This window comes from Rhinolophus ferrumequinum, chromosome 2, assembly GCF_004115265.2.
Source record: "Rhinolophus ferrumequinum isolate MPI-CBG mRhiFer1 chromosome 2, mRhiFer1_v1.p, whole genome shotgun sequence".
Classification (NCBI taxonomy): Eukaryota; Metazoa; Chordata; class Mammalia; order Chiroptera; family Rhinolophidae; genus Rhinolophus; species Rhinolophus ferrumequinum.
The window spans coordinates 5956417-5964030 of NC_046285.1; positions in this window are offsets into that span (position 1 = coordinate 5956417).

The window sequence follows — 7614 nt, forward strand, 5'->3', positions numbered from 1 at the left end:
ATATCAATAGAGCATGTTAGCTCTTTAGTCTATATAGTTTTGTTAATTTAAGGAAAAACTGAAATGACCTGATATATTGTTTACAGTAAGAAATCAAATCTTTTCAGCTGACCATTTTTCATTCTAGTTAAATGCTCAACATTCTATTTTAGATTAATTTAAATAGAAAAATGCTTAGAACTTGAAAACAGAAAAAGAAATATTTTTTAAAAAATTCAAGTTTAGCCGGTATCTGTCTTTGACAGTAAAGATGACCTTTTTAAATGTATAATTTAGTTACAAAGAAAGTGTGTGCATATAGAAATCATGTTTCTCACATTGTATATACTTAACTTCAGTGATGTTCTATGGACGTTAGTAAAATAGGTCATCCATTGAATGATAACCGCAACCTCAATGCAAATAGTATACTAGAGAATTTTAAAACCAGAGCACGTGTGTACACTGGATGCTCTTCCAGTTGCAGTTTTTTGCCTTGTTTTGTTTTGTTTTGTGTGTGTGTGTGTGTGTGTGTGTGTGTGTGTGTGTGTGTGTGTAATTTTAGATATTAATAAAGATTCGATAAGGGCCAAGAATTTGAAGGTAAATAGAATTTCTTTGAAATGAAAAAGAAAAGGATTAATTTTTAAATGACTTTTCAGTTAAACAGGACAAGTGGATAAGGATTTCTCCTATTTTAGCAAAAAGATGTAGACCACTTTGTAGACAGAAAGTGCTCTCCCCTGCGTGACCTGGTGTTGGCCTTTACTGCAGGAATAGATTTGTTTTGGTAGACTTCTGCAGCCAGCTACCTGCAGAGAGAAGGGACTCCTGGTAGAAAAAATCTTTAATACAGTAGTTAAATATTCTTTCATTGGAGTGAAGCTTTCCCATATGGTATTCTTTGATACTCAGCATAATTTATAGACTTAATTTTAAAATACTTTATTTCAGAATAAATATGAATAATGTACAAATTAACAAGATAATTGTATATCCTCTGTGAAAAAGTATTAGACTATCCAAATCTAACAAGTCCACTTTGGCATAGCTGAGAACAAGATGTAAAATGAATGAGAAAAGAAAATACAACAGAATGTACCAGATGGTCTTCATGTGTTGGTTGTACATATATCTTTCTTAGCTTTTAGCTGCAGATTGAGTGCAACGTACATCATTTTATTCACAATAGACAGCTATGCATCATATATTCACATATGGATATCATTTCTTTCAAGATTTATTGAAATAGAAAGATAGGGAAAAATACAGCATTGCATATATGCTGAATTCTATATAGGCAAGTGTGAATTATATAGTTAGATTCTCTCTTCAAGGGGTTTCTTATCACAATCTCACAGGGTAGTGTAAAGATTAATTAGTTAAAGTTTGTAGGCTCTTTGAAGCTAGAAAACACTATGCAAGTGCTAAGCATTATCGTGGTAACTCGAGAGTGAGGTATAAGTGATTTGCAATCTCATCAGGTCTTTGAAATGTGTGTCTATCCTGATTCACAGTTTTCTCTTAGTGTTTTATGGATTGGCAAGTTCTTACCAGATTTTGAAGATGAAACATATTCTATTGAAATCATACTAATCTGCACAGTCTTTTTTCTCTGTATTTATTAAAGTAATGTTTCTCAAAATAGAAGGAAACTTGGGATATGATTCCAAAGCTAATGTAATAAAGCAGGATTTTGACATCCATTGTAGCTCATCTATTATCATTTGATTGACTAAGCTTTAGTTCTTTTAATTAGTGCAACTAAAGTCTAGTAATTGGCATGAAGGTTGCTGTTCTCATCTTTTTTTTTATTCTAAAAGACAGGCAAGTATTCATTGTTTCCATAAAGCTTATATTGATGTTATTAGCATGTTTCAATCATTTCTCACTGTAATAATGTCAATTGTGAAATGTTATTTATTGTCTTTTAAGAAGATATTTTAAGTAGTTAAACATGAGCATTATTTTATTTATTTGTAAGTCAAATTCTGCATATCTCCTCTCTCCTTGTACTGTATGATTGTATACAAATAATGTGTTAAGAATAGTGATGTGTTCGTTATTTTATTCCATATTTATATTTATCAAAATTTTTATTTAATAATCTACCACAATTTGTAATTTTCCTTTTTGAAACCCCTTGGAGGCGGCAATGGGGGCAGGGAATTTTTTAAGCAATATAAATATGTAACAAGGTGATTCTAAGTTAAACTGAAAATTGCTCATTGTGAAATTATTTCGGTTTTGAATGAAATTTGAAAAACATAAAATATAAAATAATATATTAAATATCTATTTAACTCCATCCAGAAATAATGACTATGAATGCAAACCTTGTTCTATCTATATTACATTCAGTTATAATTGGAGTATATACACCTCCTTGGGTTCGCTCCCTTTTCTCCCTGTCCAAAGGTGTAAATATTATGAACCTGACATTTAACTTTACCTTCATATTTTTATAGTTTCATTAGAATATGTGGCTTTATAAATAGGTACCATATAAAAATGAGAGATGAAATACATTGAGTAGTTGAGATTTACATGCTATTATGGACAAAGAAGAAAGTGGGAGCAGGGGTCTGAGATTTCAAAGAAAATAGGCAATTCACAGGTAGTTGAGGAAGAAGGGGACACATACAGTTAGGCAAATTCTTGTTAGGCAACCCAGAAACAGTGGGACACGGGGTGATTTAGTCAGAGTTCCCGGCTTGGAGCCTTTCTATCATACTTTAAACAGGAAAGGGGGAGGGTCAAAGGTTCTGAGTCTTTTTTTTCTTAATAACCAGCTTAAAATCAATTTCCATAAAGGCAGTTTTCTGGTGGCAAAACTTTGGTCGTCTTTCTAGTTTGCCAGAATAAGTATTGTTTTCTTCATCCCAAGGAAGGTATTTCTTAAAAATAACCACCTGAAGCTATACAAAGTAACTAAGTTAAATCAGATCTTTGTTTTAGCTAAAAGTAAAGAAAAATATAGTTAATTGTCATTAATTTTATTATGTAATCTTTATAAACACCCTTTCAAGTAGTAAATGTTTTTAACCCCATTTCTGCAAATCTGAAATTTGACACTTAAAATAGTTCAGTAACTTACCAAAATCCATTGACTGACTACAAAATTGGCAACTTTTTTTAATATTGTGGTATCTCCCCTTAACAGCCTACTCAAAAATTAATGAAGAATCAGAAATATCTTTATTTATTTTGTTTTCAAAATCTTCCAGCTGAGATAAGGTCTAAATTTCTGGTGGAGATCTTGCCATATGCAATCTCACCAAAGTTTTAACTACAGCTATGCTTCAGTGACCTAGCTATTCATCCAATACCGGCATATCTACTTTAACACAAAACAATTTAGAAATTAATAAGAATAAAAACTCTTCTGATTATAGCCTCTGATATCTCAAGCTGCTTTCCCATCACCTAGCTATATCTCAAATTCAAAATGTCAGTCTCCAAATTTTAGTTGCAGTGGAATATTTACACAGGTTATTTAGAAACGGTGGTAAAAGATTTTTGTTAAATACTACTATTTTATAACAAGAAATAAGCATTAAGTGACATATGAGGGTATAGCCAGCAATTTTATTTTCCCAAGGAAAATATTAAGAGATAGGTTTCCTACTCTTTGCTAAATTACAAGCCAACAGATTTCTGACTCATAAAATGCTGAATAGCTGGAATGTATATATCTATATATCTTCAGTATTCTATATATGTGTATATATATATATATATATATCTTCAATACTTCAATATATATATTTCTATATATATATTCAATATATTCAATATATGTATATATATTTCTTCAATATTGAGAAAATTTGGAAAGGAAGCTGTGGCAATAAGATATATTTCTTTCTGATTCTAACTTGCTTTCCATTATTTATGTTATTTCCGTTTGTGTTTCAGAACAGAGTTTCCAAAACTACCAAATATAAGAACAACTTGGGTGTGTTTTAAAAATCCAGAGGTATTTTCCTTGGAAATTTCGACTCAATGAGCTGAAATAGGACTTGGAGAACCTGCATTTTTAACAACTATGGTAAGTGGTTATTTATTACCAAAAAGACAATTGTGGAATATTTAGTAGACCATCCAGGAGCTATGTAATTAACATTTAACAAATAGGTGCTTTCTGTAAATGTAATGGATTTTGTTGAAATCGCCATTTAAATGCAGTATGTATTAAGATGATAGGATTTCGTGCTTTAGAGCATTTTAATGAATATCTTCAAATGTGTTTTGCTAAAATGGCAAATGCTTTTTAGTTCATTTGATGAGAACATAGTGATGTAGGAAATTTCTGTGAGTGCCGGGATCGTGGTCTCGTGAAACAGAATTATGGAAGCACAGACCAGAGAGAGGCAACGACTTGCAAAAGAGGATAGTTTTTTAAAAGTAAAGAGTCACAGCTCTCAAGCAAGAGGGGTTCCTGACTGGGGTGCCCACTGACTAAGGCAAAAGGCTTGGAGAAGGGAGCCAGCAACTTCTAATGGAATTTGTTTATCAGGTTTGCTCTGTTTGTCCATCCTGAAGGAATGAACAAAATAACCTATTTCTATCTATCAGATCTGCTCCAATTGTCACGCCTAAAGGGATTTACGAGATAACTTATTAACCTCAGGGCGCCATTACATTTTTGTCCTGGAGTGAATGAGTTATTTCAGAACTTGGAGTTTCAGGATATGGTTGCCTTTGTTTATTCCACCAGGGACTATCCTGTCTTCCTAACAACATGCTAACTAACCTGTCTCAATTGTAGCCTCAGAAGAATCTCAGCTGACCTTCTGGAAATCTTCAGATCCTGGATTCCAAAATGTGTCTTGGGGGTCTATGAAACTCCAGATAAGCACCATTAAAATTATATGGAAAAGGTAATAATATCTTCCCCAAAATCAAAATAATTCTTACAAATTAAAAAAATAGACAATCTAAACTAACAGAAGAAGAGGAAACTTTAATGACCAATAACAAAAGACATGATGCTCAAACTCATTAGTAATTAGGGAGAAACAACTCAAAACCACATGAAATTCCATCTTTCATTCATTACCTTGGCAACTTTTACAAAAATAATACCAACTGTTGACAAAGAATAAGTTTTGTTACACCAATCCACAGAGTAATTTAACGATATGTAGTAAAGTTAGTGTGAATATAAAATATATTGGTAAACTGTCACTTTTAAAAAAATAAAACAGTATGTTAAAATACATAAAATTATATAATATTTAATGTACGTATTTACTGACTGACAAATCATTTTTATTACATTGATGGACCCATAAATAGCTCTGCTCAAAACTGTTTTTGAAAATGAAATTCTTCAAAATTTTTAAATTGTGATTGTGTACCTTGAAGCAAAACAAAAAATAACTTCTTTATATTTCTTGTTTAAACATTAAAAACAGCAAGCAGAATAATTATTATGGAATATATTTATATACTTAAAGCAGTTTGTTCACCATTTTAATTTGTGTTTCTTTTCTGCAAAATATATTTTAATGTAGTTTATTATTGATTTTTATAAAATTATCTACAATCATCACTAAAGTTGATTCATATCATCACCAACAAGAGTTATCATCGCTATTTAGCTTTCGGACTGAATTTTAAAAAGCATTTATAATGTTACCAATGTTTCATTTGTAACATTCATCTCCAAAGCTTTTTTGGGGTCTATTAATTGGATGCTCAACTGAACCGTTTTTGGGTCTAATTTTCTATATGAAACATCTCTGTGGCATTATTTAACTGTTTGTGAATCCCTTTGATGCTAATAGAACTAACCTATTGACAGCAACTGCTGCATATTTCATAAATGCAGAAAAGATTAGACAAAAATGAACATAATTTATTTAAGAAAACAGTAATTTGATCTAAATGGAAAGCCATGCTTTTCAGAGTGATAGTCTTACACACTTTCTGTGAAAACATCTTCAGGCAGTTTTCTTAATGTAACTATTAACTTTTCAAGTAGCAGCTAATATTTTTTTCCCTCAGCTTTGTATCTTCTGGGTTTCAGGAGATCAGAGTTACTTTTATGAGCTCATAGTGGATAAAGAAAACCACCAACAAGTATATTGTACAAGTTTTACGGTTGCTATAAACTGTCTTGAAAGGGAAATTAAGCACTTAGTTTTTAATTAAACATGTACTCATTTTCTAGCTCACTGCGGAAACATTGTTTCAAACTAATAATCGTTACCAAGAAACTCAATAAATAAATAGTTGTAGGTGTCTGAGAGATGACAAAACTGCTATAGCAAGACCAATTAACTCTCCTTTATGTGCTCAGTTTCCATTCCCTGCCTATCATTCACATATGCCGAACCTCCTATTTCCTTTGTGTTCCCCCAATCCAACATATGTTGGCCTGCCAATTTCATATAAGTGGGCAGCATGAAAAACTGTGCTCAATACTTCTATCACCATGCAAGATTCGAAGGTTAGCTGTCCCTTGTCACTACTGACCCAGTGTACATTGTTTTATCATCAAGCACTCTGCATGCTGTCCTTGAAAGGGAGGCATTAGCCATGTTTTTCTGAAATGGGTCAGGAAAATAAAATCAATTTTCAGATTTGACACCCTACTGAAGTTAGAACTCTGTTCACACCTCATTCGTTTCATGTTTTCATAGAGCCATGACAAAAGCTGGAAGTAGTAAGCAAAATAGACATTTAACAAACTCATGTTAGTTTTTACCAATGCAATTGATAATAATACTTCATTAGAGAAAGAAAAATCCAGGAGAGATGCTAAGCCAATCAGGAAGTGTGGACAAGAGTCGTATAGTGGCACTCCTGGGAGCAAAGGAGAATGCTTGGTCTCCGCCAAACTGAAATTATGCATACCCTGCAATCCAGCTATTCTTTTTCTATATAGTCATGGGAAACTCTTACACAGGTGTGTCTTGAAATACAGAGAAAGGTTTTCTTTATAACATTTGGGAATACACAGCATAGAACATGGTGGAATACAGCAGACTGGGTATACAGTATTAATATGGGTAGCTCTCAACAAGACAAGTAAATGAGGAAGAAAGATACTATTTACAACAACATTAAAACTCACAAAACATTAAGTGATAAACTTTGGACAGAGTTTGGATAAACTCTGTCTCTGTTAATTTGATTATTAGCCCAGCTAGAAGAAAGAAGGTGGGAGGAAAAGGTAATGAATGAAATCAATCACATTATATTTAGTCCATTAATGACTTTTCACAATTCCACTGTTCTATAAAGAAATTGATATGACTTGTAAAAAAAAAGTGTACAGTTGTAGGTGGTTTAGGAGACACTGTTTACTACATTTATATAATTCTTGGGTAGGACATGCAGCTGAAGAGTTAGATGTGAAGGAGTCATTGGGGAAAGGTTGTCTCAAGGATAACTCCCCTAAATTTCTTGCTTGGAATATTGGGTCTATGGTGCTGCTAATTTCTGAGCTACAGGAATACTGTAGGAGGAACCAAGTTTTGTGGGCAAAGTAAAGGATCTCGTATTAATATGTTGAGACATAAAGTAGAAAAATGGAGATGTCCCATCTGGTGGTCACTGCAAAAAACTGGCCTGTAGATATAAATTTGTTCATGGTTAGCATAGAAATGGTGTTTAAAGCCTTGA